Source organism: Triturus cristatus, chromosome 4_1, assembly GCF_964204655.1.
Source record: "Triturus cristatus chromosome 4_1, aTriCri1.1, whole genome shotgun sequence".
Classification (NCBI taxonomy): Eukaryota; Metazoa; Chordata; class Amphibia; order Caudata; family Salamandridae; genus Triturus; species Triturus cristatus.
The window spans coordinates 55,093,482-55,115,168 of record NC_140585.1 but is presented as its reverse complement, the minus strand read 5'-3'; the positions used below and the strand labels follow the sequence as shown (position 1 = coordinate 55,115,168).

At 43.3% G+C, this 21,687-nt stretch overlaps 1 pseudogene across 1 annotated transcript in view; it reads left to right on the top strand.

Annotated features, from left to right (window-relative positions):
• LOC146839469 (uncharacterized) overlaps positions 1-21,255 on the top strand; it is a 37,094-nt pseudogene extending 15,839 nt beyond the window's left edge. Inside the window, exon 2 of the transcript XR_014981082.1 lies at positions 17,341-21,255. The product of XR_014981082.1 is annotated as an uncharacterized LOC146839469 (transcript). The remainder of the gene's footprint in view (positions 1-17,340) is intronic.
• Positions 21,256-21,687: the final 432 nt, after the last annotated feature.

The window sequence follows — 21,687 nt, the reverse complement described above, 5'->3', positions numbered from 1 at the left end:
GTATTTCACCTTCAAGTTATCTGCTCCGCTCCTCATCCATTGCATTCCTGTCTAGTATTTTAGGTAAACATCCTTCCAGCTACAAGGCAAAGGGCCCGGCCTTACTGTCTCCGTGCAAGTAATTCATAGCCTCCGTTTCCATGGTAGGCCCATGCCCCCTCGCATCTCATGTAGACACATAGACGCTTGTACACGCACTAACAGTCAGTATAGAATAGATTCTGTCTGAGAGACCTTTCCTTTTGGATAATACAGTTCCTTAAACATAAGATATTAGATATGATTTGGGATTAGGTTGACCTGACTCCCCAGACTTCTGTCTCCTCACGTAGGGCTAAATGTCAAGTCCCCTTCACCCCCTAGTTACACGTCAATCACACGTCATGCGGCTGCGCGCGCATCTCTGCCAAGTATTTCTGCTGACATTGCAGGATTCTCTTATGGATCCACCCACCTGTGACATCATTTTAAATGACGTTTCTAGTATACGCCTTTATGCACGCCTATTGTAACGCCTTTTTCATTACGTATGTGTATTATTATCTTTCATATCAGCTGTTACGCCTCCTGCATCTGTCTTACTGTAATGCATTTCATATATATACGATTACTTGTCAATAATGTATTGCCTATCCCTTCCTGAACCTTCGTGGTGATGGAATTCGATTGCCTGGTTCGAACCATAATTCCTTTGTAAGGAATAAATCCTTTTAGAACCTCTAATACCACGGATTCTGCCTCTTATTTTTACTGAGTTATTCTTCCTGAATTTTACCGCATAAAAATAGTACAGGTAATTTAAATATTTACCACAATGTGGTCTTGTTATGAAGATGAAGTGGGTTTTGGAAGTGAACGTAAAAAATATCAAAATAGTGTGACAAAAACAATTTTTTTTTTCTACCCCTGAATGAGTTACAAAAATCTGGGGAGAAGTGGGAAATGCTAGAGGCGTGACTACCTACTGTTTCCCTGGTTGGTCGACTAGTTTCAGGCCCTACCCCAAGGCTTTTCGTCAGGACCTCAAAGGAGAAATGATGCTCCCACTCCTGATGTTGCTATCAGCACAGTTAAAGTGATAAACAAAAATAAGGACTAAAATATATACAGCACCTAATTGGTTTGCTTTAAATCTCAAAAGTCTTGCAGAGGTATGAAGAGAAAGAAAATACACCAAAACAGTGCGTATAAAGTGGGAAAATGCTGTGATAATTGGACTAACAAGACATTACAAACATATAAACATTTAAAAAGCATAAATTGCAAGCACATTGTCATGTTACAGTGGTGATTGAAGGTAATTACATACATGATCAGAGACCTTCACTGGGCCTCATGAGTCCTTCGAGGAGTTGAAGGGACGCCTGTAGTCAAACCCTGAAGGTACGTTAATAAATGAGAAATTCTCGGAAGTTAGAATACTGTCTAAAACGACGTGACAAATCGCTTACGAGATGTTGGGCAGAGCACGTCTACTAACTTCGTCAAGGCTACTTTCTTTCGGCAAACCTGATATGCTCACTCGAGGCTCTGATGTTACTGGAACAGCTTGTGAGTTCAGCATATAACGTTGGTTCATTGCCAAATGTAAGCTTCCACGTGGGTTACTACACATACTGCACAGATCTGTAATTTTGTATCCTACATACCAGCCCTAATAAGTTCTATTGGAAATGGCGCTTTCTATGGTGCATTTTTTTTGCTTTTCTCCCTTCCGGTTTTCCACCGATCTATGTGGTAGACTTAGGATTTTGAGCCCTTTTGACACTGCCATTTAGTGCCAAAACGCTGTGCTCATCATATACATACTGGTGATTAGTGTAGGCATGATTAGCTGAATTGAGTTAGCTATAAATCCTTTGTCTATAGGTGAAATATATATCTAGAACATGTAACTCAAAGGCTCCTCCATGGGCCTGCAGCACTGGTTGTGCCACCCACGGAGGTAGCTCTTTAAACGTGCCACAGGTTTGCCATGACTGGGTCTGTGTGTGCAGGTTACTGTTACTTGGCTTGGGATTTAAAAGGCTACTTGGAAAGGTTCTGCCATTGTCTTGCTATATTGGAGTACTTCCTAGTGACAGGGTGTGGTGTCGGGAAGAGGTAGGGCATGTGTGCGTTTGTGCTACATGCACTGGTAATGAATGGCACCATGTGGTGTGTTCGGTCCAGTAGGGCATGTTTCCGCATTGGATTTATGTGAGGTTTCTGTGGAAAGACGCAGAAGCTGGATTTCTTGCATGCAGAAGTGTGGCAGTATAGTGTTTGATAGTAATGAATTCAACATAGCTAACCCTCTCCGGTGGAGCGAGTAGATCCGACATTACGATGTTGGAAATAACTCTTTGAGAAAGTGGGCTTTTCTGTGCTCGTGGCTCTGTGTGCCTATCTGACTGTCTCCAATTCACAGCTGGGTTCTGGGGGGACAGTAACATTTGTGCATTCCTAATAATACAGCCATAATCTAGGGGCTCAAAAGAAATTGCAGACCTCTGACTTTGAGAGGCCTTCTTGGGTTGGTTAAGAAGGGGTAGAATTGGCACCTGCATTCCAAGGGGCAGGGTTGTGACCCAACTAAAGATACTGATCAAGCCTCCCAGGGTAGGATGTCAGACAGGACTCGATTTAGAGAGGGCCCTGTTGCAGGGATTCTGCCCAAGAACCGAGCTATGTGTAGAATTATGGGTTCTTAGTGAGTAGGGACTGAGTCATCCTACCACCTTAGTACCCATAAGCCCAGGCCTGACTAGCTATAGTGTGTCACTTGCTCTCCTACTCACTCCCAGAGAAACAAGTGATTAGACACCCCAGAATACAACATTCCCAGATCTCCTCTTCAGCTCATCTCTTTTCCTATAAAGCCATGGCTTAAGGTGGGGATTGATTTGGTGGGTCCGTTCAATTTTCTTCCCTCCAACTTACGCTTTGCGTTTGTGTTAATGGATTTTCACAGCAAGTGGCCTGAAGTCAAGTTTTGTGCTTCTCCCACAGCATGCAATGCTATTCTTTTCCTTAAATAGATCTTTATAAGAGAATGGTTTCCAGAGGCTCTAGTTTCTGATAATGGTTTGCAGTTTGTCAATCAGGAAATGAGCGTGTTTTTGAATGAATCTGGCGTGAAACATCTAAGAAGTTCGGTTGAACATCCGCAAACCAACGGCCTGGTTTAAAGGATGAACAGGGTTGTGGTGGAATGCATTAAGTGGGCTAAACATAATTGTTTTGATGTGGAGGGTGCTGTCAGATCCATGTTGTGGTGTTACCGCACAACGCCACATTCTCTCACAATAGTTGCACCCTTTGTTTCACTCAAAGGTAGAGTACCCACTTCTGCTCTTTATCCAGCTTGGCTTTTAAGAACTGTTTGTGACAAAGTTTCATGTTGGTTGGATCATGTTGCTTTAGGATCTCGAGTCGAAGTTGCGCAGAAGATGTCCGACAGGTATAATCAAAAGAAGTCAGCCAAGACAGTCAATTTGCGTCCTGGGGACATGGTTCGGCTCAGAAACAACCATAATTTTGTCAAAAAAGGTGGTATGTCCTTTGCTGAACCTATCTGTGTCGAGAGAGTTTGTGGTGGTGCCATTATGGTACGTGGTGGGCATTGGTGGAATGCGGGAAACGTTGTGAAAGTTCAGTCTGCTGTTCATAATTGTAATGGCACCAGGGGTGATGTTGTTTTGCCTTCTGGACTAACTAATGTTTCTGCAGGTAATTCTCCTTCTGGACCAACTAATGTACCTTCAGGTAATGCTTCTGAAACCATTATGACAAGTCGTGTGCCAAGGAGGTCTATTCGTGTTAGACGTGTTCCTTGGAGTTTACGATGAACTTTTCAAAATTTCTATGTTATCTCATCTGCATTAATTGTTCTATACTAGATATTTTTCTTGTATTTCCATGTTCAGGCATTCTGACTTTTGTTAATTATTGTTTCTTTGTTTCTTTTTATTGTATGCTTTTATTTTGGTTGTTTTTAACAAAAGGAGGTAATATGTTGTACCTAGATATGCTTGTTTAAGGTTCTAAGCGGTACAAAAGGGGGTGGTGATGGACGGAGCATCAGAACCAATCAAACACTCCTACCCAGTCAACAGATCTGGATTTGATCCATCATCGTTCTTTAGCCCACTCTGCCACCCCAGTTCAGACATGGCCATATGCAAATCAGTCTGACCCTGTGCCGCATGGGAACAGTCCAGCCCGAACTGCCAAGCCAAGCCTTCCATGGACCGGAAACAAGCTTCCTAGGACCGGTTTCTGGCATTTCAGCCGTCTTCAGCCAGGCTTGCTTGAATCCAGTGGCAAAGTGATCAAGGGACTCACGTCTGAGCATACCCTGCCAACTTATGGCAAACAAAGCGGTACAAAAGGGGGTGGTGATGGACGGAGCATCAGAACCAATCAAACACTCATACCCAGTCAACAGATCTGGGTTTATCCATCACCGTTCTTTAGCCCACTCTGCCACCCCAGTTCAGACATGGCCATATGTAAATCAGTCTGACCCTGTGCCGCATGGGAACAGTCCAGCCCGAACTGCCAAGCCATGCCTTCCCTGGACCGGAAACAAGATTCCTAGGACCGGTTTCTGGCATTTCAGAACCCCATGTGTTGTCATGGTGTTAGGATGCGGGGAGTTCTAAGAAAGCCAGTTGTTGCCTCTCTTCTGTCGTGAGAGGAGCGCTGGCTCGTTATTCCCACAAATTAATACTGAAGACTTAGCTACTGTGTCCTGTGGTGTTAAATTGTGTTTGGGGACACAACAGTACTTAACCAGGGTTAATCACATCATTACACCTTGCTTCTCGCTCAACCCTTCATTGGCCGTTGTAGATGTGACATTAATTTCTACCTCATCTCGGGCAATGGGCACTCCATGTCATCCCCACTGGATAGCCAGCCTGTGCCATCCGGCACTAGAGAGAATCTCCTCATGCTCGGGATACTCCCTTCCAACTATAGTACTGTCAGCACCTGCATCCTTCAGGGTAATGACCTTCCTCCCTTGGAGGATAACTAACAACACAGACCCCATGATATTTGGATGGATGCACCTAGGAACATCCGTGTCCCCTTCCAAAATGGTGATTGCTGCTAGATTGTGTCCAACAGGGGCCCATTACCCAAGTTAACAACTCACTATAATGGGAGCTGCTGGGACACGTCTGTCACCTGACAGTTCTTTGGTGAATGCCCCCACTGTGGGACCCCTGTAGCAAGTTATCCCTTTGAGCTTGAAAGGATGTTCTTTTCCTTTTGTACTGACTTGAAACCCAATTCCTTTTTGCCTGCGTCCTATCCATGGGAATGTTCTACGGTTCCTACAAATTAAGTAGGACTGTGTATTCTGGACAACATAAACGTTAAAATATGGGAACTTGGTTCACGAGTATTATCAGGAATTGTTGGCCTGGTTCCTAACTAGCTCACAGTGCCCGATCTGAACCTCCTAAACTCACGAGGGTACCAGATGGTATCAGCAACCACGAACATGACCACTTTATTACTCCCCAAGGTAAACATGGAAACAGACCTACCCTTTTGTTGTTTACTTTTGCATGCCCAAGGTGAACACAAGAAAGATACAAATTGGCTTTTCAAACATTTATTAAAACAATCGTATTCTTGTGTAAAAAGAGTGAGCTGCAATTATCAGGCAAAACAAACAAAGCAGTGTAACCAGCATTACAAGAATGGTGTAAAAGACAAAGATACAATGCTTTCCCTTTTGGGTCCACTTCGGTTCTCCCTTAGTTTTGCGTTTTAGGCTGTCTGTGCTCGCTCTGCATAGCCACATATAACACATTTGTGTTTGTGATATTATTTTGAGAATACGTTGTACGCTTTTGTTATTCTAGGACTATTCTTGGGATTTCATCTACACATTTCACACAAGCAGCCTTATGCATCAACCCAAAATCCAGTCGGTAAAATACCGATTCGGTAATAGCTCCCGGTATTAAGGAAAAAATACCCAATCTCAATGCATCAACCCAAAAGCAGAAATCGCTATTTAAGGAATCCTTAAATAGCGATTCTTTAAATAGGGATTCCTTAAATACCGATTCCTTAAATAGCGATTGCATTTAAGGAATCCCAAAGTGAGATTCCTTAAATGCAATGCATCAAAGTTAAAAAATTAGCGATTTCGCTAATAGGGGGAGCAAATTACTATGAAGATGAACTGCATGGTAATTTGCAAAAACTTTGAAAAATGCACTTATGAGCATGTGTGTGTGCAACATATGTGCACATATCTTTTTCAGGGGTGCAACAGGGTGTCCTTTTGACACCCTGGCACCCTTGAAAGTGCTCCCGCTATTAGCGATTCGGTAATACCGAATCGCTAATACAGACTGGCTTTACATTCATTCCTATGGGCCTCCAAGCCCATAGGAATGAATGGGTAGGTATTCCTTATTACCGATTCGGTATTACCGAATCGGTAATAAGGAATATTAAGGAATCGCTATTTGAATAGCGATTCCTACATGCATAGCCTTTTGCGATTCCTTATTAGCGATTCCTTATTTTTCGCTAATAAGGAATCGCAAATGGCATTGTTGATGCATTGGCCCCAAGGTGCTTGGAATATATAACACCTGTTACTCTGGAAAGATTAGGCGTTCAAGTGAGGCACTCTGAGCTGCCAGGATTGAGCCGACAAGTACTGACGTTGTAGAGAGACTCAGTCCCTACACTCTGACATTCTGTCGCCCTAACAAACAGTTCTGCTTTACCAACGGAATCAGTGCAACAAGTTCACCATTATAACATTACTGTGTGGCTATATGATTATATTATTCTACTCCTACCTAACACTATCTATACGATTGCTGGCATAGTGGAAGTACCCTTTGCCAGATACCTTGGGTTAGCCTAAACTGCCATACCTGACACAGATGTATCACAAAGCCAGCCTGTGTAGAATGGTTAGCCTCCATCTTGTTTTGCATCAGTCTTTGTGTGTGTGTTAAATTTTAAATCAAAAACAATTCTGTTGTGTTTAGACATTTCTAAGGCCCACGGTTTGATTTTAAAACCTGCTATTTCCACTCAATGGCATAATCGTTCTCAGTTGACTTTGTCCATGCTGTAAGAGAGACGTGTCATTAAGTGTAACATAGAATGCATAAGATACAATATTATTTAAAGAATATCTGTGATTTGACCATGCTGTCAAGGCATTGTCCACAACAGCCGATGCATTTTCCAAATTAATCCTGTCAATTTATCTTAAGCGTTCAACGGTTTCCACAGTTCATTGTAAGTGACATATATGATTCTTTTAGAATGTGGTGACCTAGGCCCCAACAAGAAATCTTGTAAACCCATGTCATCAGAAAGGAAATATAGATGTTCCGTAACTACAGATAACGTGAAATGTTGTAACCATTGCTGTGTTGAAGCAGGTTCTGATTATCAAAAAGGAGAACAGCGAGGCTTGGCAATCAGGAACAGTTTACATTTAATTAAACAATAATGGCCAGGAACATCAGCCACATCTCCTACAGCTGCGTGCTGAAATTCCTTTTGCATTAGGTACATGGCATGCTTTATTCTGTACGCCCGGTGCAATAAAGTGAAGCTTGTCCCCCTTTGGGCAGGAAATACTGGTACAGTGGGTCATTAATTGTGTCTTTACATGCTTGATTCCCTCTGATAGAAGGGTCCATAAATACCAACTGAAAGTCTGCCTAGTGAGGGTAACTGGGGCTGCGAGCTGCGTGTTACCAGAACGTGGTGACAATCTTTATACTAGCAACGATCTTGAATGCACTTTTGAGCGATTTTATATTTGTTGTGTCTTCATCTTTGGGGGCTTTTAATAGCGTTAAGGGGAATTTTAAACCAGGCAAACTGACATTCTTACCATCTTGTGATTTCCTTTCACTTTGCACAGCCGCTTTTCAGCTGACACTCGGCGGCGGTGGGCGCCATCTTTGGTGAGGCTGGGGGAGCGCTCTAGTCGCGCCGTCCTCCCGCCCTACTTTCTCCCTATATAATGTGCAGACCGGCCAGACGGCGCAGCGGGCTGGCGCAGCGGGCGCGCCGAAGCCGCGCCTAAGCCAAGCCCGTCTGCGCCCGTCCGCGCCAGGATCGCGCCGGCCGCAGGACACGCCGGGCAATAGCCACTCACCGTTAGGTACGACAATAGGGCATTATTAGCATTTCGTCCTAAGATGGGGGCTCTGTGTAAGGGTTGTCCCCCCACTGATTTTCTCTGGGGCCCCTTCTCATGTTTACATTGTAAATGGACTTCTCCCGGGACATCCCTAGAGATGCCCAAAAATTCTGTTCCCTCTATGCACGGCGGTAATAGCTTCAAGGGAGGTCTTATCAATGCCCGCTCTCTGTGTGGCCACAGCCAAGACATACACGATTTAATAATGTGTCATGATCTTGATGCCCTTTTTATAACAGAAACATGGCTCAACGACTCTTCCAATCCTGATTTGGTTACTGCCCTTCCTCCAGATTTCACTATCTTCAGGCAGGACAGACCAATTGGGCGAGGAGGGGGGGTTGCATTCATTGTTAAAAAGTCCTTCTTGTGTCATACATTTGATCTGGGCCTTCTCAAAGGAAGTGAGAGCATCGGCTTCTCGATTAAACTTAATGCCTCTACCTCCTTCTCGGGAGGCCTAATCTATCGCCCTAAGGCAATGCCACCCCCTTTCTGGACTCCTTAGATGAAGTTCTCGGGTCACTCATGTTACGCTACCCCCACTTCACTCTATCACTCTATCACCTACCCACCAAGCCGGCCACACTCTTGATGGTATCTGCTCCAACTTAAGTACCATGACTACATCCCCCCCCATTCCGCAAATTTGGACCGACCATAGTCTCATTCCCTTTGACATCAAGAAACAAGTTCTAGCTTCATTAACAACAAAGCGCCCTCAACCTTCCTTCTCGGTAAATTGGAGAAAGGTGATTGATCGTATTAAGCTGGACACCCAGCCATTGGCCCAGGCTCCTAAACTGATGGGAGACGTATCGGTCGATTCTCGCAACTTCCACGTCTGGATGGATCAGATTATTTTGGAAAATTCTGACTCCAAAGGCGATCGCGTGAACTGTCTTAAAAGGAAGTTAAGTGCCCCTTGGTACACCCAGGCCTTAACTGAAAGTCATCTACTTTGTAGAATAAAAGAAAGGAAGTGGAGGAAAACATACGACGAGGCCTCAAGAGCCCTTTATGTTCAGCAGAGGAAATCCTATCTCTCTAGCATAAAGGTTGCCAAAAAGGTGTATTACACTAAAGCTATCAACGATGCCCACCAGAAGCAAAAAACCGTCTTCTCTATAGTTAAATCCTTTACTCACCCCAAAGCTCTTCAGCCCAAAATCCCGCCCTCCGAAACTCTGTGCAACCAAATTGCAGATTTCTTCGGGGAAAAAATTGCAAATATTCAAAAGGATTTCTCGCCTCCTTTGATCTCCTCCACTCTAAATTCCCAAAAACATGTAGTCGACAATCGCCATTCCCTTTGCAGCTTCCAACCTGTCTCCCTTCAACAGACCCGCAAGGCGATCTTGGCTTGCAAATCAGGAGCACCAACCGACTCCTGTCCCCCTCGCATTCTGCATCATCTAATTGAGGTAGTCAATCCTACCATCAACGCCATTATAAACGCATCCTTAGAATCAGGGATAGTGCCTAATGAATGGAAAAAGGCCATCGTGAAACCCCTGATGAAAAAGCAGAACAAATCTCCAACGGATCTGACGAACATGCGCCCCATCTCACTCCTGCCTGTTCTAGGAAAGATCACTGAACGGATAGTGCATTGGGAGCTAAAAGCATTTGTGGAGAACCATAACATCCTGCATCCCCAGCAATCTGGGTTTCGCCCTGGCCACTCCACCGAAACGGCCCTGATAGAACTCTCTGATTCCATCAAGTTCCTGCAGGATGAGGGAAGGCAAGCCATCCTCATCCTGCTTGATCTAACAGCAGCTTTCGACACTATCTCTCATGTCATCTTGAGTGATAGGATGCAAGAGATTGGCGTGACAGACACAGCCTTGGCATGGGTAAAATCCTTCTTGTCCAATAGGTCCCAATCTGTATCTTTGGGTCCCTACCTATCCAGTGAAAAAACCATTACATCGGGAGTACCGCAGGGGTCCATATTAAGTCCACTTCTTTTTAACATCTATATGGCACCCCCCCTCGCTGTGATAGAGTCTCATGGGATCCTCGTCACGTCATATGCTGACGACACCCAACTGGTCGTCTCTATCGACAAAAACCGCACGGATACAGAGCTGCGATTTCAGAATTGTCTCACGGAGGTATTTCAGTGGTTGAATAAAAACCACTTGAAGTGCAACAGTGGGAAAACTGAAATCATACCATTGGGCCAGGATTTACTCTTCTGCCCGAAGAACTGGTGGCCCAAAGACTCAGAGGCCCCACCTAGTGCTGTGTCTTCTGCGCGCAATCTGGGCGTGCAATTTGATGCAACCTTATCCTTTGACGATCACGTCAGGATCACGGCCAGTTGCTGTTTCAGACTCATTAAATCTCTAAAGAAATTTTTTGACTTCCTCCCCGTTGCTTCTAGGAAATCGGTCGTGGTAGCACTGATACTCTCCCGACTAGATTACTACAATGGGTTGATGGCAGGAGTGAAAAAGTCCACTCTGAAGAAGTTGCAAAGTGTACAGCACGCGGCGGCAAGACTAGTGTTAAAACTTCCCAGGAAATCTTCAGCTTCAACTGCATTAAATTCTCTTCACTGGTTGCCACTGCATAAGAGAATCCTTTTCAAACTCTTACTTACAGTTTTCAAATCCTTGAAAAATATAGGTCCCAAATACCTCGTTAATCGTTTCATTCATTATGATCCCGTACGATGCCTGCGATCTTCAGGGGCCAACCTTGCTAAGATCCCGAGGTACAAATACAAAACTACGGGTGGAAAAACCTTCACAGTCCTAGCAGCAAGGGCTTGGAACAAACTGCCCGTAAATCTTAGACTGACCGAGACCGAGTGTCTCTTTAGGAAACAACTGAAGACCTGGGTTTATCAGCAATCTGATACCTATGTGTTGGCAGCTATTTAGATCTTTCACCACTTGTCCCCTATACGCATGCTCAGCACCAAGATGCTCCCTTCGGAGCGAAAGATTGCGCTTTACAAATATCCAAATACAAAATACATTCTGAGGTGGTCCAGGTGGCTGGGTGTGTTTTGTGTATTATCTCGCTTACTGCTAGGCATTGTTTGGGCTTTATTTGATGAGTGCAACTGACTGGCTGCTCTGGCATCGTCCTTAGCCGGAATGCAGACTCTGTGCTGTGCATTTATTTGTGTTTATGAGTGTGTGCATCTGACTTGTTTCTTTAGGTATTACATCCTGGGGCCATATGAGATTTACTGCTGCAATCTTCCAGGTGTGTTGAGACTTGTTCCATATCTCGGGCCAGATGGGCGACCCTATTTTGCATGCGCAAACGGATTTGCGACCCGTTTGCGCATGCAAAATACGGTAGGGCCATGTACAAACCCTATGTAGCGAGTCACCATTGTTTGCGACTCGCTCAATAGGATTTGAGACTCACTATTAGGAAGGGCCATTCCAAGGGGGTCCCTTCCTAATAGCGACTCAATATCCTATTTAAGAATGTTTTGTGACCACAATTGCGGTTGTAAAACACTTGTAATTTACCACCCTCTTCAAAAGGGTGGTAACCCATTCACAAATGGGAAAGGGTCCCCGTTGCAAATGCAGGGGAAAATATTTTTTAGGGGTCCCAGGGGCCACAACCTGCCTTTAAAGAATGAAGGGAAGAGGTCCCGTTTGCAACTGCACAGGTAAATATTTTTAGGGGTCCCAGGGACCACCACCTGCCCTTAAAAAATGAAACAAAAACAGACTGCTGTAAAAAAAAGCTGCTTTATTTAAAATCAGTCCCAGACATGGAGGTCTGCTGAACCCAGCAGGCCACCATCCCTGGGAGGGCCAACCCATCCCAATGGGGTTGCAATTTGTGAGTGCCTCATGAATATTCATGAGGCATGACATTTGTGACCCCATTGGGATTCGCTAACAGTGTCTCAGACACTATTGTACATAGCGTTTTCCGACTCTCAAAGTGCAACTTCCAATCGAGTGCAATTCGCGAGTCACAAATTGTCATGGTAGTACATCTGGCGCACTAGAAAGGCAACGCAGCACATCACCGTAGTCTAATAGTACCCCAAATTATCACTTTCTTTGGGTGTTATCCATGAATTGAAAAGTTCATATGGAGATGTCAATCATTGTCCAATCTTAATACGGATGTTGTATTGAATATTTTATTTGCCAAGTATGAATCCAATTTCAAACCGCAGCCGACGCGCGTTTCGCCCACAGGGCTTTTCCAAGGCTTAAATGGTTCAAATTGAAAATTGCACTGTAGGTATTTCATGAAAGTATAAGATCTCGTTTCGTAGAATCTATTGTAAGTATTTCCATCAGGTACTTATAAACCCCTACGCCAATGACACATGTTATACAGCTCCTAGTTCATTAATATCCGTAAAGATAATTCGTATTTGGACCAGTATCCGTCCTCTTAGTTGAAAATCAAACGTTTGAAGAAAAACCACGTCTCCATTAGAAGTGTTTCGGAATCCAAACACAAATTGTTCCCATGTATACAATCCTCTCGTCCTGTCATTTGGCGTCTTCACACTGGCATGGTAGTACATCTGGCCCCTGGTGTCTCCAGCACATGAAGTGCTAGGGGTGAACAGAGGGGGCTGTGTTACATTGATCGGATAAAGTGTCACTCTGAAACCATAACAAGTGTTTTATGATGAATTTAGGTAGCGCAGGCAACAGTTGTTCTGTGGTGTGCTGGACTCCTAAGACCGGGATCTTTCTATAAATTAATCCGAAGCTAACATTCCCCCATCTAATTGAGTGTCTTGAGCATGGACGGTTCCTCTTTCTGGCTTGTGGTACGAGCGTTTCCCCTGGCATTGGCTGTCCTAATCAGGTGTATTCCCCCTGTTTTCTGGGTAGCCTTCTTCACACAGGCACATATTAGTTGTAGGTTGCAGCACAGCAAGAGCAAGATTACAACCACTGGTAACAAGGCTTTGCATAAGTCTGCGATCCGTAAACAAACCTGTGAACAATTCTATGTTTGGGGCACCACCTTCTTTAATCATGACCTGCTGTAGGTTGACAGTGTGCCTTTGTATAGGTTTTTCATGGGGATGAAGGTACAGCAGGTTGTACCTATCTTGGCGCATACACACCCTTCCATTATGTTCATTAAGTCCAACACATACCGGTGCTCCATCACCATGAGTAAGATGGTGTGCATTTTTTCTTTCTGTTGAGGCCATCTTCGGTGGTTTTCATCATTTTCAGCAGTTCCCACCTGGTGATCTGCAGCCACCGAGTGTAGGCCTTGATATGCACGGTGAAGAAGCGGGTTGAACCTCCTACACATATTGGCACATCAGTGAAGAGCCAGAACTCTTCAGAAATGTCTTGAATCTGTCCAAACCAAAGTACCCAGCTGACCATCTTCTGCGTACTTGGTGTAGAAGCGGGGTGCCTTTGCTGATGGGATGGTGATGCAGTGCAGAAATATTACTCCGGGTATGACCAATGTTGCCGTGTAGAGGGTGACCAGTGAGCAGACCCCTCTCTAGTCTGGGACGATCTGGCTGTAGTCGTGGGCGCTGCATTACCAGTATTAGTTCATCATGGTGGAGGTGCCCCACTGGATATCATTATTATAGGTTATACTCTTGCATTTTGCTGTCCCCCCCCCCACCCCCCCGACGGGCATTGTCCCTTTCCCCCTAAAACACAAGGAATACACTGACAGCTACCTGACTACACTGAGTTTCTTCTTACCTTCTATCCATATGTACCATCCTGTCTCTGATTTCCAGGGGTCTTGGCATTGCGTCAGTAGAGTGTCATTCAACCTACCTCTACACAATCTGTTGTCACTTTTGTTCCCCAAATTAATGGCTCTGCAGGTGAAGTAAATATTGCGGTCTATATTTGGGCTCAAAGATATCTATTCTGAACCAATTCAGCTCTGCTTCCCAACTTTTGAGCAAGCTCCATTGGCTACCTATTGGAAAGCGCTCAAAGTTCAAAGCCCTATGCATCTCTCACAAAATCCTATGTAAGCAAGGAGCACCCAGCCTAGCTGCCTAGATGCAATTTTCAATGCCCTCAGAATACTATTCTCTGTCAGTGCATCCACATCCCTCGCCACAGCAGAGCCAGAACAGGAGATTACTCCTTCCATGTCCTAGCTCCGACCCCATGTAATTCTATGCCTCCTAACCTTTGAAAGATTCAAAATCCTTTACTTTTCTGCAACCAGACTGACGATTTTGCTTCTCTGCCTCTGTGATATCTTCTGACACCCGGACCCTCATCTTCTCCCCTAGGCAGGCAACCTCCAGGTGTTTTGCTTTCTAAGGCTCTTCAGCCCACCCCCGCTTGTAAAGGGTCAAAGTGGTAGCACCCATGCACTAAGAGCCCTTATCAGCTGCGGAAATAAGAGACGGTGTACACCAATACCCAGCCCAGTGAAGGCCTGAAACAGACAGAAAAAGGAATGTGTGCTACGTGTTCACCTCCTCTATTTGTACCTCATAAGGAGCTACCTGTGCACTTCCTCCATTTGTATGTCCCGGGCAAGCTTCTTTGTTGATGCTTGTGATCCTTGTACTGTCAACCATGGCCCATGTCTGCTGTGTGCATCAAGTCACTCCCCTGCTTTAGTTGTCAGCTAACCTTGCTGAGCGGGCACACAGACATAAGGGAGTGTTGCAGGGTTTCTGCACATACACAGAACCATGCGCAGGATTATGGGACCTCGGTGTACAGGGGCTAAGCCTTCCTACCACCTTAGTGCCCACGAGCCCAGGACTGACTAGCTATAGTGTCTCACTTGCTCTCCTACTCACAAATGGAGGAACCAATGATTAGACAACGAAGAACACAACACTCCTGTATCTCTCAGGAATCACGGTAATAAGACACACCTTTTCTCTCACATTCTCGTACTTGTCCACAATAAGATCAGACTAACGTCCTCAAAAATGCAGTATACGTGCCACAACCAGCAGCAACATGTATAATATCAATACAGTTAGCTTTGCAGCAAGGCAATGTATCATAAGGGGAGATGTCATGTTATAAAGACTGTGGATAAAGAACTATAAGGCCTAACCACCCTCCCCTTTGTAAGCAGAAGTATTATTATATAATAGAAGATCTCTGGGCTTTGTCAGCAGACCCCATACCTCATGCCATAGATCGCATTTCTACATCACAGGTGCATGTTGCTCTTCTCCCTGGAAAGGTCCCTCTCCAAGTGTGTGTCACCCAAATGTGTATCCCCATAATATCAAAGTACAAGCTTCCAGCAAGAACAGATGCCTTGGTATGTTTTGTCTAAGATGCTAGGGCCTGGCCAGAACAGAATATCGACCTTGCTCACAATGTTCAGACTAAACTCCAGGAACAGACAGAGAACAAGCACAGCAGAGAGTTCTCATGTGAAAGGCATAAACAGAGTTTCGTAAAAATAAAGGCATGTAGTGTTGTGCGCAAAAGCAGCATCATGGCTACCGGGCTCATGCTAACTAAAAGATGTCGACAATGACTCTAGCACCCACGTGACAGGAGTATGGAAAGTGATGAACACGGAATAAGGTAAAGCTGAATTTAAGAAATGGCCAAAGGTTTAAATGCTGCACTCACCCTCAAGCAACGGACATCTTGTCCCACTCTGCCAACGCCCCAACCACCCACAGAGTATCATGCTGGCAGCAAACGGAATTAAGTAGAACAAATGGTTCTATCGGGTTTATACAATTGCTTAGAGTAATATATTTACTTTAACGAACCAAAGAGTATTTATAGCACATACAAAGAAACGAACACACCAACAGGAGAAATAGATTTAATCTTATATTGTAAAGGGTATTAAATACCGCTGGCTGTCACAAATACAAATTAAATTGCAGGAAGACAATGAGTGACTGTCGTGAGAGAGTGACATATAGTGAAATGAACAGTACACTATATACATGACAAATACATTGGTGACATGAAAAAAAATAAGAAAAAAAAATCTTTCAAGTATTGTCCTATATGATTTTACACATGGAATGCGAGACCCATTGATGAATCAAATCATGATCAAGAGAACTGTGTGGACATATGTTAGATGTCGACGTTTCGACCCTGGAAGCAGCGCACACTGGTATGCATCAGAGCAGGTCTTCCTCAGGACTGTGAACGGAGGAGTGGACAGCCACAAAGCAGACTCTTCAATGAATGAGATCAGGAATTTGGAGGCGTGAATCAATTCCAAGGTTAAACTTCACTAATGTTCAAGTTCAGTAGTAGTGCCGCAATCAGGAGAGTTCTTCCTAACTGCAATGGCACTGTTGCTCAGAGGATCTCCACCAGCTGGTTGGAGTCTCCTCTATGGGCTCAATTGACATCCAGCAGCTGGTTGGAGTCACATGTTGGGAGCCTTGACTAAATATTCAGTGATGACAAAATAGTTGTATGTCTTCCGGGAGCAGCGCGCGTCCGTCTGACCGCTTCTGAGATGAGTTAAAGCAAACGTAAGACATTAAGTCAGGTACCATGGTAAGGTAGAAAAAGACAAAAAGCACACACTTCTTGGCAGCAGGGATATCGAAGGTATATCACTGGCAGTGATTGAATCTCTATTATAAATGCTGCAATCTTCCCACAAATGATTGGACCAACCCCAGGTAAGTGCAACGATAACTTAACAAACAGAAAAGTAAAGACAGGAGTTGGAACTTCAGCTGATCCTGTGTGAACAGGAAAGTATTGTCAAGAACAGTGTGAATGGAGCTGCATTTGTTATATACTTCCTGAAGTGTTACCTTTATTACATCTTGAAGAGTTTCCTTTGTCATATACTTCCTGAAGAGTTACCGTTATTATACACTTCGTAAAACTGAAGCAGCATATCCTGGTTCATCTCTTTTTCCACAATGTCTTCTTCTTTAAATGAAATCTTGACCATGTGCGTCTTCCTAAAGCTATACCTCTAGCGAATGGGTGCTCCGTGAGTGCCCTTTCTTTACTAAGTTACTCTGTAAACACTGGTAAATCACCTCCTTTTCTGAATTACGATGTGGCATGTTCAATAGAACATTTAGTTAAATATCTGTGTATGGTGAAATGTCTCTTGGTTACTTTAAAAAATGGTAAAGAAGAGATGTCTTTTACAAATATTTAAATATTGTGTATTTACATTCTCTTACATTTCCATTTAGTGATAAATCTCTTTACATCCAACAGGAAACAAGCCTTGAATGCACAAATGATTATGAATAATGACAATAATCGTGTAAATCTCCAAAAAGCCGTCAGAAAAAATGAGCTCCAATATTCAGGTAAAGAGCTGCACAGTCAGAGACTGAGGAACCTGAACATAAACTGATAGATCCTGGAAGAAGCAGTCAAGAGCAATTCAGTGGATGTAAGAACCTGAGCTGTGCACCTCCACACCACAAGACGAAGAAATGACCTCTAGAAATATAACACAACAACAATAACTAACTACTGCCTGTATAAACAAGTCTCAAAGCTTTGATCATTGGATCGGTGTGAGGTGGATACAGCATTGCTCTGTTTCCTGTAATGATGGCAGACCACCATTCAGTGCGCTAGTTATATTGTAAACTATTTCTGGCTAAACCACAGGAGCAAGAGAAAAGCACAATGGAGTGGAGCCAGACGACTGAAGGATAAAGGAAAGAGAGAGTCTTTGATCTACAACAGACTGTCCCAATTTGCATCGACCTGAAGGAAGACTAATCTTTACCCATAAACATGCAAAACCATTATACAATCTAAAGACATAACCACCTACAAAGAAGCTTTACTTGCCATAATTATAATATATGTCGTTGGTGAGTCTTGTATTTCATTGTGAAATCTGAAATCAAGCATCCAACATACCACACACATACAGAGAATGTGAGAATAACACAAGTGCTTTATCAACCATGTTAGCTCTTCAGGAAACACAGTCATGGGAAGCAGACAATTCTAAACCAGACCCAGAGACACTAACCAAGAAAGAAGAATCAAACACATGCAGCAAGAGCTTTAGTTTGTCATCACTACTAAAGAGCAATCAACAAACACACACAGGAGAAGCAACGTGCAAATGCAATGAATGTGTGAAGAACTTTAGTCAGTTAGCACTCCTAAAAGATCATCGGCGAACACACACTGGGGGAAAACCGTACCATTGCAATGAATGTGCCAAGAGATTTAGTCGGTTATCAAATCTTCAAAGACATCAGCAAACACACACAGGAGAAAAACCATACAAATGCAATGAATGTGTGAAGAAATTCAGTCGGTTGTTATATCTTCAAAAACATCAACAAACACACACAGGAGAAAAACCGTACCATTGCAATGAATGTGCCAAGAGATTTAGTCGGTTATCAAATCTTCAAAGACATCAGCAAACACACACAGGAGAAAAACCATACAAATGCAATGAATGTGTGAAGAAATTCAGTCGGTTGTCATATCTTCAAAAACATCAACAAACACACACAGGAGAAAAACCGTACCATTGCAGTGAATGTGTGAAGAGCTTCAGTCGGTTATCACACCTACAAAGACATCAGCGAACACACACTGGGGAAAAGCCATACCATTGCAATGAATGTGGAAGTACTTTTAGTCATTCCTCAACTCTCAGGATTCATCACCGAACACACACTGGGGAGAAGCCATACCATTGCAATGAATGTGGAAGTAGTTTTAGTGAATTCTCAACTCTCAGGATTCATCAGCAAACACACACAGGGGAAAAACCATTCCATTGCAGTGAATGTGTGAAGAGCTTCAGTCAGTTACCACGCCTACAAGGACATCAGCGAACACACACCGGGGAAAAACCGTACCATTGCAGTTAATGTGTGAAGAGCTTCAGTCAGTTATCACACCTCAAAATACATCAGCGATCACACACAGGGGAGAAACCATTCCATTGTAGCGAATGTGGAAGTACTTTTAGTCATTTCTCAGCTCTCAGGAATCATCACCGAACACACACAGGAGAAAAGCCATTCCAGTGCAGTGAATGTGGAAGTACTTTTAGTCATTCCTCAGCTCTCAAGATTCATCACCGAACACACACAGGAGAAAAGCCATTCCAGTGCAGTGAATGTTTGAAGAGCTTCAGTCAATTATCAAGCCTGCGAAGACATCAGCGAACACACACAATGGATAAACCTTACCATTGCAGTGAATGTGTGAAGAACTTCAGTCAGTTATCACAACTCAAAATACATCAGCGATCACACACAGGGGAGAAACCATTCCATTGTAGCGAATGTGGAAGTAGTTTTAAGGAATCTTCAAAATTAAGGAATCATCAGCGAACACACACTGGGGAAAAGCCATACCATTGCAATGAATGTGGAAGTACTTTTAGTCATTCCTCAGCTCTCAGGATTCATCACCGAACACACACAGGAGAAAAGCCATTCCAGTGCAGTGAATGTGTGAAGAGCTTCAGTCAATTATCAATTCTACGAAGACATCAGCAAACACATACAGGGGAGAAACCATACCATTGCAGTGGATTTGGAAGTAGTTGCAGAAAGGATTTTCAGCTAACTACAGGGATTAGTGATAACACCTATAAAAACAACACACTTAAATAAGTTTAACAAGCACAGACTGGAGAATATTTGTAGCTGGTTTTGGTGTTTGGCCATTTTGTGCAACAACTGGTTCAATGACAACTGCTAGAGAACAACGTCCAAAGGCACAAGAAGTCAAAGTAGGAAAATGTGACCTGTAACTCTGAGAGTTAATGCTTGCAGTGCACAACATTTACCTCCGAAGCCCTGACGTGGGAAAAAATGATGCTCATTTCGATCATCACATGCATATGTAAAAGCACCCACCATAGTGGCACTTCCTCAGCGGTGTCCAATATCAAGCTGGACTCTTGGGAAATTGCTGGCTCACCACTGACTATGTAAATGATTCACGGTGAGATTAATTGTATATGAATATATTTTAGACGTTTCTTATTTACAAAGAATCACCCAACCAACTCCTAACTGCTGAAATGACAGAATCAGTGCATGATGGCAGAATTATTGATCGGAGAGAGAGCTGTTGAAAAGTTTAGTTCTGAATAGGTTTCTGAAAGCTTGATGGTTAGGTAAAGATTGAATCTTGAGCAGTAAAGAATTCCAGCTCTTAGAGTCCACAACTATCGACTCCCTGCTTTACATTTCTTGAACCTTGGCACTGGAAAATACATCTGGATTCAGAAGTAAAGGAACACAAATGATACAAATTTTTGACATAAATGATATTCAGGTTTGTGTTTACAAGTAAAAAGAAACAATTGTTTTATAAACTGCCGGTGAATGAATGGACATAAAATGTATGTGCTGCCTCATGAGCAAACATTGAATCTTTGTGATGCCGTTGGGATGTCCTCAGACCACAAATAAGATAGATCGTAGGATTCTGAATCATCTGTAAGGTGCTTTTGTGTTGCTGGAACTGCCAAATACACAGTGTTCTTATGGCCCAGCCTTGCTTAATTGGAGGAGTTCACCAATATAATATGCACATCAGAAGAAAGGATACATCTTCAGTAGCCAAAGATAGTAAAACTAATGCTTTCCACCGAGGTCATTTTAACAAAGTGCTGAGTCTGGGAAGTTTTTCCTGCTGCCGACCATCATCACCACCACCACCACACAGCCAGTGAGGAACAGCAACAAGACTGCTCTTCAGCACACCCATCCTTATACATAACATACTACAGGGGTTTGCTCCAGGGTCAAACTCCCTTTACTTTCACGTTAACAGCAACAAGTTCTAAACTGAACAAATTATATTTAGGAACAAGTGGTTTGTACGGCTATTAGTGGCATAATACATTTGAAACCCAATACTTTATAAATCTGTATTAATGATACATAACCAAACCTCCAAACACCACCTATGTATGGACATCCAAGAGCCTTTACAAACCACACTACAGAGGTGTGTACCAGGATCAAACTCAATTTACTTTAACGTTAACATGAACTAATTTATCATACAGCAAGAACAGTCATAATGCTATGAAATGTAAACAATGATGACTAGATTTTACATATTACCAACAAATGTATGTTTTTTGATATGTAATAAAAAAATGTATTTGCATTCATGGTATTTGACTGCTGGTTGTATGGAAAGAGATGTTAAATGTGATTTCTTCCCTATACTATAAAGATAATTTGTGATGTCAGCAAGGAGCCTAGATTATTTGGCAATGGAGGTGTCTAATCTCGATAGCATGACTGCTTTCAGAAGGGAGTCTGTCGCAGGTGGTATCAGAGGAGACTATTCTTCCCAGTGTGCCTTCTCTCAGAGTGAGAGGCGGTTCTTTGCTTGAGTTGGTACCACCTCTGCATCTGTGTTAATGAAGAGAGAAGTGCTACCTGTAATACTGAGATCTGGGCTTCACTCCTGTGTTGGGAATTTAAGTTAGTCGTTTTTACCCAATAAATACCGGATTTATTTTGGAAAACGAAAAATATGCGTGTATCGTGGCACTCCTCTTGTTAATAATCCATAAAAATGCTACAGAATGCTGAGTACTTG